This window comes from Ovis aries, chromosome 13 (genome assembly GCF_016772045.2).
Source record: "Ovis aries strain OAR_USU_Benz2616 breed Rambouillet chromosome 13, ARS-UI_Ramb_v3.0, whole genome shotgun sequence".
Classification (NCBI taxonomy): Eukaryota; Metazoa; Chordata; class Mammalia; order Artiodactyla; family Bovidae; genus Ovis; species Ovis aries.
In genome coordinates, this window is record NC_056066.1 from 47,643,473 (window position 1) to 47,663,470 (window position 19,998).

General features: G+C 41.6%; 1 protein-coding gene across 5 annotated transcripts in view; it reads left to right on the forward strand.

Moving 5' to 3' along the window:
- SHLD1 (shieldin complex subunit 1) overlaps positions 1-19,998 on the forward strand; it is a 113,289-nt gene that overhangs the window by 38,196 nt on the left and 55,095 nt on the right. The window contains exon 3 of one of the 5 annotated variants that reach the window (XM_042229742.2): positions 1-6,302. This exon is cut by the window's left edge and continues 25,453 nt beyond it. The exons of the other annotated variants lie outside the window; for them this stretch is intronic. The gene's annotated coding sequence lies outside the window, so the exon portion shown is untranslated. Of the gene's footprint in view, positions 6,303-19,998 lie in introns of those variants that run through there. 5 annotated transcript variants of the gene reach the window in all.

Sequence of the window (19,998 nt, forward strand, 5' to 3'; positions counted from 1 at the left end):
CTTGATGCTCTGTAATCTCTTATGAAAGAAAATTGTTATCCAGTCTGTTTGTTCAGTTGCTCAGTCGTGTCCACTCTTTTCGACCCTTTGGACTGTAGCATACCAGGCTTTCCTGTGCTTTACCATCTCCCAGAGTTTGCTCAAACTCATGTCCATTGAGTCAGTGATGCCATCCAGCTGTCTCATCCCCGGTCATCCCCTTCTCCTCCTGCCTTCAATCTTTCCCAGCATCAGGGCTTTTCCAATGAGTTGGCTCTCCACATCTGGTGGCCAAAGAACTGGAACTTCAGCTTCAGCATCAGTCCTTCTAATGAATATTCAGGGTTGATTTCCTTTAGGATTGACTGGTTTGATCTCCTTGCTGTCCAAGGGATCCAGTCCGTAGGGGAAGCTTTAAGCCTGTTTGTAACTATAACTAGCACAGAAGTTCTCAAGTGAAGGTGACATTGTCCCTCAGGGGATGTTTGGCAACACTTAGAGTCATCTTTGGTTGTAAGAATGGTTTGGGGACAGTGCTCCTATAACCTAGTGAGTAGAGGCCAGAGGTGATGCTAAATATCCTACAATGCACAGGATAGCCCTTCCTCCATAGTAAAGAATTTTTCAGCCCCAAATGTCAGTAGTTCAGAGGTTGAGAAACCCTAAACTAGAGCAAAGATTTTCCCCATATTGTCTTGTAAATTTATACAGAGCACATTGCTTTTTTTAAAAAAAAATTTTAGTTGTGTTTGGTCTTCCTGTGGTATGCAGGCTTTCTGTAGTTATGGCTCGAGGCTGGTATCTGGGCTTTCCTGGTGGATCAAATGTAAAGAATCTGCCTGCAATGTAGGACACCCAGGTTTGATCCTTGAGTTGGGAAGATCCCCTGAAGAAGGAAATGGCAACCCACTTCAGTATTCTTCCTAGCAAATCCTACGGTCGGAGGAGCCTAGTGGGCTCCAGCCCATTGCTGAGCAACTAACGCATGTGGTATCTTGCATTGAAAGGTGGACTCTTAACCAGGAAAATCCCCAGAGTGCGTTGCTTTTTATTCTCCAGGACATCTATTGTGCCTTTCAGTTTATAGATTAATAAAACCTTTTACCTGAATATTTACAGATTCAAATTGTAAGATTTCTTTAAGGGCTCTTAAAGCTGCAACTTCTATTTACTTTTGTATTTAAATAATTTATATACAGAGATTGGATCAAGGTGGCCAGTAGGGTTTCCACTCTCTTCCTTTTCTTTCCACCCTCTTTCCTCTTTCTTTTGAACTCTCTTCCTCCCACTTTGGAATCTAAGAAATAATAAGAAAAAATTATATCTGTGTATTTATCTATACATGACTGTATATCTGTCTCTTTCCTGGAGAAGACGCAGGAGTGATCACTATGGACCAGAAACTGAGCCTCACTGAAAGGCTGTTCATGCAGTCAGTTATGCTGTGATAGCAAACAACCCCCAAATCTAAGTTATTTTAAACCCTATAATTATTTGTTTCTCACTCATGTTGCATGTTCATTTTGAGCAGTCAGGCTGGCTTGTCACCCTGGGAGCTAACCACCATCTCGCATGCTGCCGTTGCTATGTAGAGGGGAAAAAAGAACTCCAGAGAGCCTCTCATTGGCAGTTAAATAATCCCTTCTGGAAGTGACAAGCATCAAGAATTATACTCACAGTCCATGTCCCCAAACTAATGATGTGGCCCCATTTCTACAAAGGAGCCAGAAAGTGCAGTCCTGTCATTGGCCTGGAGAGAGGAGAACTGGATGTGTTTGGAATATAGCCTTACCGACCCCTAAAAGACCAGGTAGAGCAGATCTGATGGAAAGAAGAAACCACAGCTCAGAGTGGGCACAGGGAGGAACTGTGGAGGTAGAATGGCTCCTAAAGACACGGAGGAGGAGGGGACCTGTACCACAAATAGAGCAGTTTGTTAGAGTCTTGTAATAGGGATAGCCTGGGAGATTGTTAGCCACCCATGCCCTGGAAGAAGTAGGGGTGTTCTATTTTAAAATTTAGGGGAAAAAAGTTTTTTTGGCTGTATTGTGTAGCGTGTGGAATCTGAGTTCCCAGATGGGGGATTGAACTGGTGCCCTCTGTGTTGGAAGGGCAGAGTCTTAATCACTGGACCGCCTGGGGACACAGTTCATATGCTATGGAAATGACAAAAAGTCTCCTCTATAAAGTCCTGTATTCAAAGTCACTGTGCCTGATACAGTGCCTGGTAGATAGTATGTGCTCAATAAATAATAATTGATTAAATGATGGCTCTAAATTTACCACAGGAAAAAAGCAATCATTGTTATTATTTGTTATTATTTATTGTCATCATCATCCTGTTATCCTATCTCAGAGATACATTTCCAGTGTCTTGACCCCTTGTGAAATCACTTAAAGGAATTTCTCCCACCCAGCAACTGGCAGGATCCAAATGAAGGGCATTGAAGCCTAGGGTTTTAGATTCTCAATTCAGTTCAGTTGCTCAGTTGTATCTGACTCTTTGTGACCCCCATGAACTGCAGCACTCCAGCCTTCCCTGTCCATCACCAACTCCCAGAGCTTGTTCAAACTCATGTCCATCAAGTTGGTGATGCCATCCAACCATCTCATCCTCTGTCGTCCCCTTCTCCTCCTGCCTTCAGTCTTTCCCAGCATCAGGATCTTTTCCAGTGAGTCAGTTCTTTGCATCAGGTGGCCAGAGTATTGGAGCTTCAGCATCAGTCCTTCCAATGAATAGTCAGGACTGATTTCCTTTAGGATTGACTGGTTTGATCTCCTTACAGTTCAAGGTGTCGTAGTCCAGGTGCGAGTTGGAAAAGAATTTCCAGATGTGAGACAGAATGAGAGGGAAATAAAGTTTATTAGAGTGGGAGACACTGTTAAAACAGCAGGCCAGCTCAAGGTAGAACCGACAGTGAACAGGGGTCCTTAGTCCACTTTTATACCCAGGGTACAAGGAGTGGGGTAGGGGTCTTGCGGATCATTTGCTGATGTGGGGGAAGAGTAGGGCAAATACCTTCTCCCTATGGGATAGGAGGGGAGACAGGTTATATTGTTCCATTCGTAGTTACAGCATGGGAGAGGGAAGGACGATGAAGGTCTGATTTTTCCGTTCCTGGATTCCAAGGCCCTCCTTGGTTTTATCTGCTCTTTCATCCTTGGGTCACCACACAAGGGACTCTCAAGAGTCTTTTCCAACACCACAGTTCAAAAGCATCAATTTGGCACTCAGCTTTCTTTATGGTCCAACTCTCACATCCATACACGACTACTGGAAAAACTATAGCTTTGACTAGACAGGCCTCTGTCGGCAAAGTAATGTCTCTGCTTTTTAAAATGCTGTCTAGGTTGATCATAGCTTTTCTTCCAAGGAGCAAGCATCTTATAATTTCATGGCTGCAGTCACCATCTGCAGTGATTTTGGAGCCCAAGAAAATGAAGTCCGTCACTGTTTTCATTGTTTCCCTGTGTTTCATGGCAACACCGAATTTTAAAAGAAACCTCTTTTTAAATTTGTATAGAAAAGGGAAAAAAATCTGACACTTGTAGTTTGTTTCCTCCTGCTACTTAAGAGAGAAATTAAAAATGTCTGACACATGCAGCCTATTTCCTCCATTTGGAGACCCCTAGCCTTCCTGCCTTGTTACTCTCTCAGGACCAGATGCCATGATCTTAGTTTTCTGAATGTTGAATTTTAAGCAAGCTTTTTCACTCTCCTCTTTCACTTCCATCAAGAGCCTCTTTAGTTCCTCTTCACTTTCTGCCATAAGGGTGATATCACCTGCGTATCTGAGGTTATTGATATTTCTCCCAACAATCTTGATTCCAGTTTATGCTTCATCCAACCTGGCATTTTGCATGATGTACTCTGCATATAAGTTAAATAAACAGGGTGACAATATATAGCCTTGATGTACTCTTTTCCCATGTTTCCCATGTTCCATGTCTGGTTCTAACTGTTGCCTTTTCACCTGCATACAGATTTTTCAGGAGGCAGGTAAGGTGATCCAGTATTCCCATATCTTTAAGAATTTTCCACAGTTTTTTGTGATCTATCTACACAGTGAAAGGCTTTGGCGTAGTTAATGAAGCGGAAGTAGATATTTTGCTGGAACTCTCCTGCTTTTTCTATGACCCAGTGGATGTTGGCCATTTGATCTCTGGTTCCTCTGCCTTTTCTAAATCCAGCTTGTACATCTGGAAGTTCTCTGTTCATGTACTGTTGAAGCCTTGCTTGGTGAATTTTGAGTATTACTTTGCTACCGTGTGAAATGAGTACAATTGTGCTGTATTTGAACATTGTTTGGCATTGTCTTTCTTTGGGATTGGAATGAAAACTGACCTTTTCCAGTCCTGTGGCCACTGCTGAGTTTTCCAAATTTGCAGACATATTGAGTACAGCACTTTCACAGCATCATCTTTTAGGATTTGAAATAGCTCAGCTGGAATTCCATCACCTCCACTAGCTTTGTTCATAGTTATGCTTCCTAAGGCCCACTTGACTTCACACTTCAGGATGTCTGGCTCTAGATGAGTGATCATGGTTATCTGTGTCATTGAGATCTTTTTTGTATAGTTCTTCTGTGTATTTTTGCCACCTCTTCTGAATATCTTCTGCTTCTCTTAGGTCCATGCCATTTCTATCCTTTATTGTGCCCATCTTTGCATTAAATATTCCCTTGGTATTATTGCAGTAAGGGGGACCCCTTCTAGGGTCTAAAAGTGGGCTCTTGTCTAACACTCTGAAATGAATTGTCCAAGGAGACACATGTGCTGACAAAGCAAGAGATTTTATTGGGAAAGGGTGCCTGGGCAGAGAACAGTAGGTTAAGGGAACCCAGGGGAACTGCTCTGCCGCATGGCTCATAGTTTCCGGGTTGTCTTTAGCCAATCATTCTGACTCAGAGTCCTTCCTGGTGGTGCACGCCTTGCTCAACCAAGATGAATGCCAGCGAGAAGGCTTTGGGGAGGTGGTCAGACATGTAGTGTCTCCTTTTGACTTTTCCCGAACTCTTCCGGTTGGTGGTGGCTTATTAGTTCCGTGTTCCTTACCAGGACCTCCTGTCGTAAAACACCTCATGCAGATGGTACTATGGTGGCTGGCCAGGAGGGGTGGCTTCAGTCAGTGTGCTTCCCCTAACAGTATTTCTCATTTTCTTGAAGAGATCTCTAGTCTTTCCCATTCTATTGTTTTCCTTTATTTCTTTGTTGAGGCAGGCTTTCTTATCTCTCCTTGCTATTCTTTGGAACTCTTCATTCAGATGGGTATATCTTTCCTTTTCTCCTTTGCTTTTAGCTTCTCTTCTTTTCTCAGCTATTTAGATCCCAAGTTCCCTTTCTTCCTAGCTGAGTCCTCATTTTCTATTAACTTTCTTGACCCACCCACTGTGCCCACTCTTCTTGCCCTCTCAGCTTTGAGAAGGGATGTCCCTGGTTCTCCAGGCCAAGCCTTCCTGTTGGTGGCCTCTGCCTGCATTGGGTCTGTGGAGGCAAAGGAGGTTGGGAGTGGTCCCTGGTCAGATTGTCTGTGTTTAAATCCGCCATAAACTCACTCACTCTGTGATGTTGGGCAAATTACTTTGTCTTTCTGGGCCTCATTTTCCTCATTTACAAGATCTGAATAATACTAGTACATACGTTATAAGTCACTGTGAGTATTAAATGAGATGATGGTTAGAAAGGTCTTAGAATGGTGCCCGGCACTTTTTTATTACCAACAACTATGATCATGGCTGTCTACACTACCTCCCTTCCAAACTCCATCCACATCTAACTCCCAGGACTCTCCCCAGGGTTTCACACACCTGGGTGATGGTCCCTTTGACATTAGTTTGTTTTGTTTTGAATTAATTTCCCAATACTCCAGAGTCCCAGGTTATCATCTTTAGGACTGCTTTAGTCTCAGATATTTCTCACTTTTAACCCACAGAGTTTCAAACGTCTGGTTTCCTTTTCTGAGACGTTGGAACAGTACCTTTTTCTTCCCAACTCCCAGGGATTATGGTCTTCTTTCTTCTTTGTTTTCTTTCTTGGCTCTGTCTTTATTTTATTCTATCTTGTGATTTTGTGTGTCCTTAAAGCCACCTTCAGAACTTGATGGGGAAAAGTAGGGGTATAAATAAGTTAAGAACCACATAAATAAAATAAAGAGTGCTTATGAAAGCACTGAAAGACGTTCAAAGCATCATACATATGAGACATTTTTAGCCAGTAAGTGTTATCAGCGGCAGAGGTTGGAAAATCACTTTGTCATTTTGTCTGTTGAACTTAGAAATGTTCAAATCATCATAGACTTCATGTGATATCTACAGAAAATAAAATATTAGAAAAACATGGAAGAGGTAAACTTGCTTTGGTTCTTTGAAGATAGAAGTTCTGAAATAGTTAAGTAGCAGAGTTAAGAATATACTTTTGAGACATGTAGATGGAAGGTCTTAAAGAATTAACATAGCCATTATAATACATCTCTCACCCTCAGGAAGCGCTCACTGCAAAGGTCACACCAAAAAAAAAAAAATGATTACAAAGGGAGTATCAAGTCACCTACACATAGTCGTCACAATAGCTGACGTTTATTGTTTTCTTGGCCCTGTCTCAGGTAATCCTTCAATAGGCAAGGGGAGAGATACTGTTTTCATCCCCATTTTAGAGATTTGTCTTTTTTGGCCAGCTGGCATGTGGGATCTTAGTTCCCCAACCAGGGATTGAACCTGTGCCCCTGAAGAAGAAGCGCAGAGTCCTAACCTCTGGACTGCCAGGGAAAAACCTCATCTCCATTTTAGAGCTGAGAAATCTGAGGCCCAGCTAAGTTGTTTAACCAACACTCCAGACTACCTTTGTGTTTGTTCATCAATAACCACATACACAATACTGCCCAAGTGACTCCCTCAAGCAGCAGTGCTTCTCAGCGTTTCCTCCAATACTTACACCATCAAGTTCTCTGTCACACTCCACAGCCAGGGCCAGGATAAGGGGAAATGGGTGACATTTTGCTTTGAATCCCATCTGGCTTGATCACCAGCCCTGGCCTTCTCGTCTCACTTTATGGGGCGTATTCTCATCCTCAGCATACACTCAATAAGCCCATAAGTATCCTCAGCATGTGCTCAATAAGCCCACAACACTTATTACTCAAGAGGGGCCGAATTTTAACACAACATTCTTAAAGACCAGAGAGGCTTGAAGACACTTATTCTTCACCTTGTTTGACTGAAGATCGCTTCAAGAATCTGAAAGATTTACAAAGATGTGGTGTGTGTGTACACACACACACACACACACACACACACACACAGATAAAAGAGTATTACTCAGCCATTAAAAGGAATGAAATAATGCCATTTGCAGATAGGTGGATGGACCTTGAGCTTATCTAGAGTTAAGTGAAGTAAGTCAGATAAAGATAAATATCATATGATATCACTTAAATGTAGAATCTAAAAAATGATACAAATGAACTCATTTACAAAGAAAATAGACTCACAGACATGGAAAACAAACTTATGGTTACCAAAGGGGATAGCAAGGGTGAGGGAGGAGATAAATTAGGAATCTGGGGTTAACATATACAAACTGCTATGTATAAAATTGATAAACAACAAGAAGCTACTGTATAGCACAGGGAACTATATCCAATGTCTTATCATAACCTACCATGGAAAAGAATCTGAAAAAGAATATATAGATGTACACACACACACACACACACACACACACACAGTAAGTGTACATATATATATATATATATTTATACACACACATATAAAAGCTTTCCTCCCAGTGGAGGAAGAGGGGGACCTCAAGTGTAATATGTGGTTCTGGGGGAATCCCCGCTAGGAACCTAGGCCTTGAATGTAACATTTAAAGGAATAAAACAATGATGACAAGAAGAGGTGGTAGTGGGCTTGCTGTTTGAGGGGGAGTGGGAACCTATCTCCTGCCTCCTCAATCAAAAGCAAAAGCTACCTGTACCTATGATTTGATCATTAAAATTAATGCAAAGCATTAATATATTTCCCAGAAAGAATAATCTGTCTTCCAGTCAGTTTCTTGTGTGTTTTTTACATGACTTTAAGGTCCCTGCCGGCTAGTTCTGTATGTTTAGGGTCTGCCACGTCCTGTGTAATCTTCTGCTATCTTGGAGCTGGTCTGGCAGAGATTGTACAGGAAATTTTCATGATGGCCTAACAGGAGTTCCACGGCAGACACTGGCCTGGATGAAGGTGCCTGTCCCCTAACCCTGTAGACCAGTGCACTTGACATTTTGCTACTGGCATGGATACATGAATACATGTGCTGGTGCATCTAACAGGAATTTATGTTTAGAAGCAGGATCTTGTTCACTTTTGTATGAGATGTTTCCTGTTGACTTGGGAAACTTGAAGTGTTTGAAGGCAGTTGGGGTAAAAGCACCAGACACCTGAAGAGATGCCATATATTGACTCTTTGGCAGTTTATTTATTGAAAAGAGTTATGTGTTGGTGATGAATAAGGCCTTTGCTCAGCCCAGGAATTCTTGTGAAGTCCAGGCAGCAGGAACCCGGTCAGTGTTCCCCAGTGATCAGCTAAGGGAAAAACAAAAATCTTATAACACTAACTCCAAATGCCCCCTTTCCCTTGCAGAAGGTAGTATTGTCTTGCCAGACTTAGGAAAGCTATACCTTGTGCCCAGCTCTTGGCCTAACAGTCACAAAGCTGCAGTAACATGAGTGTGTTTCCCTTGCTCACTGTCCCTCAATCAATGCCCCATCTCCCTTTTAGTTTCTTGAAATAAAGAAATTTGACCTTTCTGCAAGTGGTACATTTTTCAGTTTCTTAAGATAGTGAAAAAGGTAGTTTGGGGCAGACAACAAAGTAGGAATATAAATGCTTGCGCTCTCTGCTAAATTTGTGATCAGACAGAGATGAGCCTCCTGTGGTAGACAGCAGAGCCTGGCAACCTCCTTTTCTCTGTTGAATGGGAAGAAAGGATAGCTATTGGGGGTTTAAAGGGCTTTATCCCTTTTTACTGGGTGTCCCTAGGCATGTTAAGAACTTCTGAGCCTCAGTTTTTCATCTGTTCTGTGGGGATAATAATACCTAACCAGTGGGGTTGAGACTCAATAAGTGTCACAAATGGCAGCCCCACCCCGCACTTTAACTCTTGTTTAAGCATCAGGCTCAGTGGTTCATAATGTATAGAGTTATGGATTACACATTCTTCCTCCATATTGAAATGATATTTGCTTGTCTTTTTTTCTTAACCATATATCCCATATCTTGTGATGGTTAAGAGCATTGATTATTTTCCTATATTACTGTAAGAAAATAGATTATCTGCCATAAATGCTTGTGTCCATTTCCACTCTTACCAGTCAGGACTGAGTTTCGATAAACTACTTCCCAAGTTCTGAAGGAACTGGGTTTAGGGCTAAAAGAAATCAAACGGTAACCTTGATGGAAGTGGAACAGAGGCCCATGGTGGTGTCCCTGGAGCTGTGGAGGTCACTGGCATCTGCCTCTGGCCATGGACAGAGAGGCTGAGCATCACCATGCCTCTTCAGTGTGATGGTAGAATTGGCTGTCCTAGCTAGCCGTCTTGTCTGCCTGTGCTGTGCTCATCAGTTAAGCTACCAACACTCCTTATTGGTGTCCCTGTTTTTGTTTCTGTGCATCCAGGGAATATAAACTGAGTAACCTGAGGGCGGAAGAGGGTGCAGAGTGGCAGTGACGGTTGCCAGCCCTCTGCCCTCTCCACTGGAATGCCACACATGGTGTCCTTCACTGCAAGACTTGTATTTAGTACCTGAGAGCAAGTGGGGGATCTGTAACCATCGCCTGTAATTTTCCACCTTGACTCCTCACTGTGTGCATGAGCACACTGGCTTAGAAATCAGCTGGCTAGCAGCCACATGCCAGGCCAGCGTGCCCTGCTTTCAGCTGGAGTGCCACAGGGCTGTGTTCTTTGTGGTCAGCCTTTTCTTTGTATCCCTTTCCTACTCTGGGCCAAGGGCAGTTCTTGGCCACATTTGATTGTGCTTGAATTGTGATTTAGAATTGGAACAATGATATCACTTTGGTTTAGAAAAATTAAAATCCAGAAATACAGTGTAACTCCCAACTTCTGAAAGTATTTCTGAAAATAATATATAGGATACTTCATTATTCAAAGCAGTTTCATAATTTAGAGTCCTATTTCTGTGGAATGTTCCCAATTTGGCAAGCCAGATATTCTAAAATTATTTGAACACTGTTGAAAAAGTGGTGCCCTGGAGACTTCCTTTTTAGACATACGGCCTTCCTTTGTCAGGCTTCAGGATTTGTGCCCCCTCGAAGCCATTAGGGATTTCAGACAATGAGCTATAGAGAAAATCCAAAGTGTGTCTTTCCTGTAGACTTACTCCTTCATCTTGGGAGGGAGGTTCCCATTTTGGAATATGTATGATAGTTATGAAACTCGTGATGAAGGTTTAGTCATCCTTTTTACAAAGTTATTAAAATAAATAGCACAGAAGGGCATGAAAGGAAAAGTCCTGTGTCTCTTCCATATTCCTCCCTAGACATGATTGTAAATAACTTTTATGTATCTTTCTAGACATTTTCTCTGCAGTTATAAACTTAAACATACATATGTTTTCACAATACACATACACCACATGTATTCATTCACCACATGTACACATACACAAATAATTCATATATATTTTTTTTAGAAGTGCAAATAGAATTTTACTATATACACCATTTTGTATCTTACTCTTTTCATTTAATGCTATATTAAAGCACTTCCCATGTTAATACACGTAGAGCTCATATTTTTGGTGGCTGCATAGTATTCCATTGTGGGGTTGGACCATAATTTACATGATGTGATGTCTGTTGTTGGATGTTTAGGTTGTCTCCACTTTTTAACTCTCACAGTCTTGTTATGGGTTTCCTTATACATATCTTACCCAATGTATTTGATGGGTGAATACTCTTGTTAGTTGGATCATATCTTGAGAACTATATTGCTTTAATTAATTAATTAATTAATTTAGATTTTTTTTATATGGACCATTTTTTAAAGTCTTTATTAAATTTTTTACAACATTGCTTGTAAAAAAATTGTTTTAGCTTTTTGGTCATGAGGCATGCTTAGCTCCCTAACCCAGGATCAAACCTGCACCTCCTGCATTGGAAGGTAAAGTCCTAGCCACTGGACCATCAGGGAAGTCTCATGCTTTATGTATTATTTTTAAAAATTATTTGTTTATTTTACTTTTTGGTTGCACTGGGTCTTCACTGCTGCATGAGGGCTTTCTTTTCATTGAGGTACACGGGCTTCTCATTGAGGTTGTTTCTCTTGTCGAGGAGCACAGGCTCTAGGGCAGGCAGGCTTCAGTAGTTACAGCATGCAGGCTCAGTATTTGCAGCCTGCAGGCTCTAGAGTGCAGACTCAGTGGTTATGGTACATGGGTTCCATTGCTATTTGGCATGTGGAATCTTCTCAGATCACAGATCAAACCTGTGTCCCCTGCATTGGCAGGAGGATTTCTATCCACTGTACCACCGGGGAAGACCCTAGTGTTTATTTTAAATATTAGTGATTTAGTAGATATTAGTGGAGAATATTTATAATGAAGCCTACGGGACCCAGGTTCGATCCTGGGTTGGGAAGGATCCCTCAAAAAGGAAATGGCAACCCACTCCAATATTCTTTCCTGAAGAATTGCATGGACAGAGGATCCTAACGGATCCTTACAGTCCATGGGGTCACAAAAAGGGTCAGACTTGACTAAGTGTCTAACACACATACAATGACCAAAAAATGATCCCTTTAAGAAAGTATAAGAAACACATTTACAGATGGTGGAAGGGCTAGAGATGCCAGTTTAGTTAGATTGATCTTACTATTTTCTGGGAGTTATTTCATGGTAAAATATTTGTTTTAGAACATCAAATTAATATGCCATGAAGGAATTTAAGGGAGTAACATTTTTTAGTGAGTTTCCATAGTGGCAGATACAGAGCTGTGGCACATACATCTTTAGAATGTTCTTCCAGAGGTGGAACTATGAAAGAATTTCTCATAAAAGAAAGTGAGAAATGTTGGGGTGGATTTTTCTTTCTAAGACTGTGTTCATAAGTGATTAAAGTGACAGCTTTTTAAAAACTCACTAAAGAGCTAGATGTATGAGTAAATAGGAGAAAGGAGCTGAATGAACATGTTTGCACAAAAATGGGCAACCCATTTTAATTCCATGAAATGAATACTAACTACTGTTTAAAGTAAATCTTGATATCATTAACAGATATGCTCTCCTTAAACAGATTCCTTAGAATTAGATTCATGCAAATAAACTCAGAACAATCTGAGTTCACACTTAAATCCCTTTTTCCTTTTGTGGGCAAAGCTCTACTGTCAGTCTGATTAGCAGTGCCCCCGTGTTCAAAAAGCTGTGTACCTCGCCTGAGGTGGGTCCCCAGTGCCACAGTCCAGCTTGCTCCTGAATGGACTGCCACTCTGCCACCAAGAATGACCCTTGGCAGCTCCAGCTCCAGGCCAGGACAGATTGTCTTCTACTATGATTCTGTGTCTTATAACAATGTGTCCATCTTCCCTCTTTTGTTTAGATAACTCAGGTTTCACTCCACACCAGTGATTCTCAACCAGAGGTGATTTTTGCCCCCATCGGACATTTGGCAGTGTTTGGGTAGTCCTCCTTCTTTCTGCTTTTTCGAAGCCCAACAGAGATTGGGCCATCTCTTTATTTTGCCAAGGAAAGATCTTAAAAACAGCATATATCAGTCACTCCACAAACTTCCCATCATTTTGTGAAAAAAAGGATATTTTAATATCCAAAGTGAAAGAAAAATCTCATCCCCAAATAAAGATCCATCTTCTCCAGTCACTAGTTTTCTCACTTAGCCATGAACTGGTGAGAATTTCATCACGACTCAGCATGAGTTTATAGGCCACTGCTCAGGACTATTTGATGTATACAGCACGTAAAGCACTGCCTGCTGTCCCCTTATACATAATAGGTAACTGGAAAATGGTGATAAATACTATTACTAACTATATCTTAGAGGTTATGGTGCATAAAATTTGAGTCCTTCCTACCATTTTTAAAAATTTTAACATCTTTGAACAAGTGAATGGGTAGCTGGCTATTCTTTTCTGTCCATTAAATTTTCTCTGGTGGAGACATTTCTGTAAAGTTTGTGAATCATATTTTTAGTAGATTATACCAAGATTCAAGTTCAGTTAAAATGTTTGTCTCTCTGCCTTATAGGCAAATCATTAGGTTAGTGAGAAGTAACTTTTCTAATGTATATCTTTCTTACTAGGTGTTAATACCTCACCAACATGCTGAGCTCTTCTGTTTTCTCCATATTGTATTGGGTTGTTTACTTGAACTCCTGATGACTGGATTCTTTAAAATGCAGTAGGTGTTGTTCATTCATCCAGTCAATAAGTGTTTACTGAGTGTCTGTTATGTGTCAGACCCTGCACTTGGTACTGGGCATACACAGTGAGCAAAATAAAGACCCAGCCTTCAAGGAGCTTTTATTCTAGCACTAGGGTCCTGGTTGGAGGGGGTACAGAAGGGATAGATACACAATAAAACAAATAAATAAGTACTATATCAATTGATGCTATGAAGAAAACGCTTGAGCATGGGGGTGCATTTTAAACACCACAGCTAGGAAAGGCCTCTGATATGTGACTTATGTAGAGGCTGGAAGAATTTTAGTATTAGTGAAGTAAGTTAATTCTTTATTTTTTTTTTTGCATGTAAAGTTAATTCTGTGATAAAGAGTCTCTTCTATGCTTTTCTTTGGAAGAGGAGAAAATGCAAATACCAGATAATAGCAATTAGAGAAATAGTCATATACTTATAGCACTATCTCCTCAAAGTACAAAGCAAAAAGAAGCAAATAAAAAGGACTGATGGTTGTTTTTGACTTTATACCAAGAATTGAACCAGCTTTTTTCAAAATACCTATTACTGCTTCTCATCCATGGCAGCCTGGGTATCAATCCAGGAAGCATCTTTAAAAGTGTTATTTATTAATATTGGAAAAAGTAAGTCTCATCTGTGGGACCCAAGAAGCTCAAAGAAAAGTACTGAGCACTCAGTGGTAGTTTATTTAGGAACATCTGTATATTTCCTGGTAAATGTTCCTGAATTTTAAATGCTTCTGAACACAGCCCTATAGAATTAATTCCTTAACATAATTCCAAAGTCATGAAAGATTATTGAATTTTCTGCTTTTAGCTAAATGTTCAACTTTTGAGGCTGCAGTTGGTAACATCCTTTTAAATAAGTTCTGCGCTTCTAAGATTATTCTTTCTAATTACACACCACCAGAGGACTGGAGGAGACATTGAGTTTGATCTAAGGTTGTTTGTCACCATTCATGCTCCTTGGGAATTTCTGTAGTTCTGAAATGCATTCATCTCTGAGAGGGAGCAGGCCTGGTGAGGCATTGGGCTTCTTTGTCTCCTAGCAGATGAGCTTGGTGGTTGATTTGATTGTACTAAGTGAGTCTCTTCAGCCTTGATTCTCAACATTGGCTGAGAATGATTAGTGTCACCTGGGAAGGAGCTTTAATGATATTACTGATGCTTGGGACCCACTGCCAGAGCTTTGATTTAATTGGTACAGAGGGCAGCCTGGGGAATCAGGAGTTTTTAAAACCTCCTCAGGTAGTTCCAATATGCAGCTAAACTTAAAAACCACTGCCTTTAGAGCAGTTCTTCTCTAAATGTAATGTCCATATCAGTCATCAGTCTGTTTTAAAACATAGATTCTAATTCAGTAAAGTCTGAAGTAGAGACCAATGATATCTAAATAAGACTGTAGAGCCAGGGTTAGCAGTCTGGCCTATAGACCAAATCTGACTCAGACCTGTTTATGTACAGCCTTATGGATATGGAACAACAGACTGGTTCCAAATAGGAAAAGGAGTATGTCAAGGCTGTATATTGTCACCCTGCTTATTTAACTTCTATGCAGAGTGCATCATGAGAAACACTGGGCTGGAAGAAGCACAAGCTGGAATCAAGATTGCCGGGAGAAATATCAATAACCTCAGATATGCAGATGACACCACCATTATGGCAGAAAGTGAAGAGGAACTCAAAGGCCTCTTGATGAAAGTGAAAAGGAAAGTGAAAAAGTTGGCTTAAAGCTCAACTTTCAGAAAACTAAGATCATGGCATCTGGTCCCATCACTTCATGGGAAATAGATGGGGAAACATTGGAAACAGTGTCAGACTTTATTTTCTTGGGCTCCAAAATCACTGTAGATGGTGATTGCAGCCGTGAAATTAAAAGACGCTTACTCCTTGGCAGGAAAGTTATGACCAACCTAGATAGTATGTTCAAAAGCAGAGACATTACTTTGCCAACAAAGGTCTGTCTAGTCAAGGCTATGGTTTTCCAGTGGTCATGTATAGATATGAGGGTTGGACTGTGAATAAAGCTGAGTGCCAAAGAATTGATGCTTTTGAACTGTTGTGTTGGAGGAGACTCTTGAGAGTCGCTTGGAGTGCAAGGAGATCCAACCAGTCCATCCTAAAGGAGCTCAGTCCTGGGTGTTCATTGGAAGAACTGATGCTAAAGCTGAAACTCCAGTACTTTGGCCACCTCATGCGAAGAGTTCACTCATTGGAAAAGACTCTGATGCTGGGAGGGATTGGGGGCAGGAGGAGAAGGGGACAGCAGAGGATGAAATGGCTGGATGGCATTACCGACTCAATGGACATGAGTTTGGGTGAACTCCGGGAGTTGGTGATGGACAGGGAGGCCTGGCGTGCTGCAATTCATGGGGTCGCAAAGAGTCGGACACGACTGAGTGACTGAACTGAACTGAACTGATGGCCTTTTACAGGAAAAATTTGCTAATCTCTGCTCTAGAAAACAGACCGTTGATAAACCTCCTTATAACCACTGAAAATTCCTTCTCAGTATTATTTTATTTTAAGGCATGCCATAAGTGGCTTTCCTCACTTTATGGCACTTCTTTCTCTGTTTTTGGGAATTTGTTTTTATATGAAAGTAATGACATAACAAAGTTTTTAAGAAGATGGGAATACCAGACCATCTTACCTATCTCCTGAGAAACCTGCATGCGGTCAGGAAGCAACAGTTAGAACCCTGTATGGAACAACAGATTGAGAAAGGAGTACAACAGGGCTGTTTATTGTCACTCTGTTTATTTAACTTACATGCAGAACACATCATTTGAAATGCTGGGTTGGATGAGTTACAAGCTAGAATCAAGATTGCTGGGAGAGATACCAACAACTTCAGATATACAGACACCACTCTAATGGCAGAAAGTGAAGAGGAACTAAAGAACCTCTTGATGAGGCTGAAGGGGGAGAGTGAAAAAGCCCGCTTAAAACTCAATATTAAAACTAAGATCATGGCTTCCAGTCCCATCACTTCATGGCAAATAGAAGGGGAAAAGGTGGAAGCAGTGACAGATATCCTCTTCTTGGACTCTGAAATCACTGTGGATGGTGACTGTAGCCATGAAATTAGAAGATGATTGCTTCTTGGCAGGAAAACTATGACAAACCTAGATAGTGTGTTGAAAAGAAAGACATCACTGCCAGCCAAGGTCCATAGAGACAAGACTATGATCTTGCCGATAGTCATGTACGGATGTGAGAGGTGGATCATAAAGAAGGCTGAGTGCCGAAGAATTAATGCTTTCAAACTGTGGTGCTGGAGAAAACTCTTGAGAGTCCCTTGGAAAGCTAATAGATCAAAGCAGTTAATCTTAAAGGAAATCAACCCTGAATACTCTTTGGAAGGACTGATGCTGAAGCTGAAGCTCCAATACTTTGGCCACCTGATGCAAACAGCTGGCACATTAGAAAAGACCCTGATGCTGGGAAAAACTGGAGGCAGAAGGAGAACAGGGCAACAGAGGATAAGATGGTGGGATGGCATCACCCATTCAATCGACATGAACTTGGGAGATGGTGAGGGACAGGGAAGCCTGGCATGCTGCAGTCGGACATGACTTGGCAGCTGAACAACAACAACAAAATGGCACAACTAGTAGAATTTGAAGCTTATGGGTTTTGGGTCATGGAAAGAAAGAAAGAAAGAAAGAAAGAAAGAAAGAAAGAAAGTGAAGTCATTCAGTCGTGTCCGACTCTTTGCAACCCCATGGACTGTAGCCTACCATGCTTCTCCATCCATGGGATTTTCCAGGCAAGAGTACTGGAGTGGGTTGCCATTTCCTTCTCCAGAGGATCTTCTGGACCCAGTGATCAAACCTGGGTCTCTGGCATTGTAGGCAGACGCTTTACTGTCTGAACATGGAATTGGCTACAAATAGAAGTATTCGTATTTTAAAAGAAATTTCTGCTCTCTAATTACATTTTTTAAAAAATTCTTAAGTGACATTATTATAGCACCAAAACGATACATTTTCCTTGAATCACAATTTTCTGGTTTTAAATAAGGATTTCCTGGGCAGATAGATTCAAGAACCACTGAGGATTCCTCTTTAGAATCAGAAAAGTTCTGTGCCTAGATCTGTCACACACAACCTGACTGATAATGGTTGATATATATATATTTGACTCATTGGAAAAATTCCTGATGCTGGGAAAGATTGAGAGCTGAAGAAGAGGGTGTCAGAGGATAAGATGGCTGGATAGCATCACCAATTTAATGGACATGAACTTGGGCAAACTTCGCGAGATGGTGAGGGGCAGGGAGGCCTGGCATATTGCAGTCCATGGGGTTGCAGAGTCAGACTGAACTGGGCTCTTGGACAACAAGACATATATTTTGACTGTGCTATGCAGCTTATCAGAGAAGGCAATGGCACCCCACTCCAGTACTTTTGCCTGGAAAATCCCATGGACAGAGGAGCCTGGAAGGCTGCAGTCCATGGGGTCGCTGAGGTCGGACACGACTGAGCGACTGCACTTTCACTTTTCACTTTCATGCATTGGAGAGGGAAATGGCAACCCACTCCAGTGTTCTTGCCTGGAGAATCCCAGGGATGGGGAGCCTGGTGGGTTGCCGTCTATGGGGTCGCACAGAGTTGGACACGACTGAAGTGACTTAGCAACATGCAGCTTATGGAATCTTAGCCAGAGATTGAAGCTGTACCCTTGGCAGTGAAAGTATGGAGTCCTAACCACTGGTCTGCCATGGAATTCCCTAAGTATTGGTTTCAAGTGAAGTGCTGGATGAATGAATTTTTGTGCTTCAGGGATCCATTCCCTATAGGTAAACAGGAGGCAGTGTGACTTTAAAATCAGAAAAATTGAGCAACTAATATTACTTAGGTCTGCATCTCCAGTTCACAGATGAGGATCTCAGACTCCAGAAAATGCAAGTCAGGGCCTGAGCGCCATAGCACGATAATGGTAGAAGTGGCTCTGGAACTTATTCTTCTGATTTGGTTCCTGGTTCATACTTTTTCTCATTCTAACCAGTGGTTAGGACTCCATTGGATCATATTCAAGATCCAATATTATGACTGAAATGCTTGACAGTATAAAAGGGCCAGTTTTAAAACTGTCACAGGGATTCCTTCGTGGCCCTGTGGTAAGGAATTCGCCTGCCAATGCAGGAGACAGGTTCAATCCCTGATCTGGGAAGATCTTACATGCTGCGGAGCAACTAAGTCTGTGTGCCACAACTACAGAGCCTGCGCTTAGAACCTGGGAGCCAAAACTACTGAGGCCCGCATGCCTTAGAGTCCATGCTCCACCAGAGAGGCTATCACAATGAGAAGCCCTCACCCCACAAGTAGAGAATAGTCCCCACTCATGCCAGCTAAAGGAAAGCCTGTGCAGCAGTGAAGACCCAGTGCAGCCAAAAAGAAATAAAATTATCTGTATAAAGAAGCAAAACTGTCACAGATCTTCCTATTTCTTTACTCACAGTGTTCATGTTTTCCTTTAGAACCTTGAGGATATTCATAATAGCTATTTTCAAGTTCTTGTCTGCTCATTCCATCGTCTCTGTCCTTTCAAGATCTAGTTCTACTGATTGATTTTTCTTCTGGATATAGGTCACATTTTTGTACTTCTCAAGTCTAGTTAAGTTCTACTAGCTGCTTGGACTTCATGATATGTTGTTGACATCAATGTTGTTTTTTTTTTTTTTTTTCCAGTCTTTAAAAAGTACTGAAGTTTCTTTTGGCAGACAGTTAAGTTACTTGCTCGTCAGCTTGCTGTTTTTCAGGCTTGTTTTTAAGTTCATTAGGGAGATTTTGGTGTAGCCTTTACTCAGTCCTCAGTTTAGCTTATTACCAAGATGTGGCCTTACTGGATCACTACTGACGGTCAGCAAGTTTTCTTCCTTATGGCTGCCAGAACATGGCAGTCTTCCAGCCCTGTGCAAGGTTTTGGACTTGTTCAGCTCAACTTCCCTGGCTTTGCCTGGCTTTATGGAGTTTCACCATAAATGCACAACTTAGTGTTCAGTTCTTGTTGTTCAGCTGCTCAGTCTTGTCTGACTCTTTGTGACGCCATGGACAGTAGCACACCAGGCTCCCATGTTCTTCACTGTCTCCTGGAATTTGCTCAAACTCATGTCCATTGAGTCGGTGATGCCATCCGACAATCTCATCCTCTGATGCCCCTTCCCCTCCAACCCTCAATCTTTCCCAGAATCAGGGTCTTTCCCAATGAGTCGGCTCTTCACATCAGGTGGGCAAACTATTGGAGCTTCAGTATCAATCTTTCCAATGAATATTCAGGGTTGATTTCCTTCAGGATTGACTGGATTGATCTTTTGCTGTCCAAAGGACTCTTGAGAGTCTTCTTGAGCACCACAATTCAAAAGTATCAATTCTTCGGTGCTCAGCTTTCATTATGGTCCAACTCTCACCTCTATACACGACTACTGAAAAAACCATAGCTTTGACTATACAGACCTTTGTCGGCAAAGTGATGTCTCTGCTTTTTAATACGGTGTTTAGGATTGTCATAAGGGCTTCCCTGGTGCCTCAGACAGTAAAGTGTCTGCTTGCAATGCAGGAGACCTGGGTTCAGTCCCTGGGTTG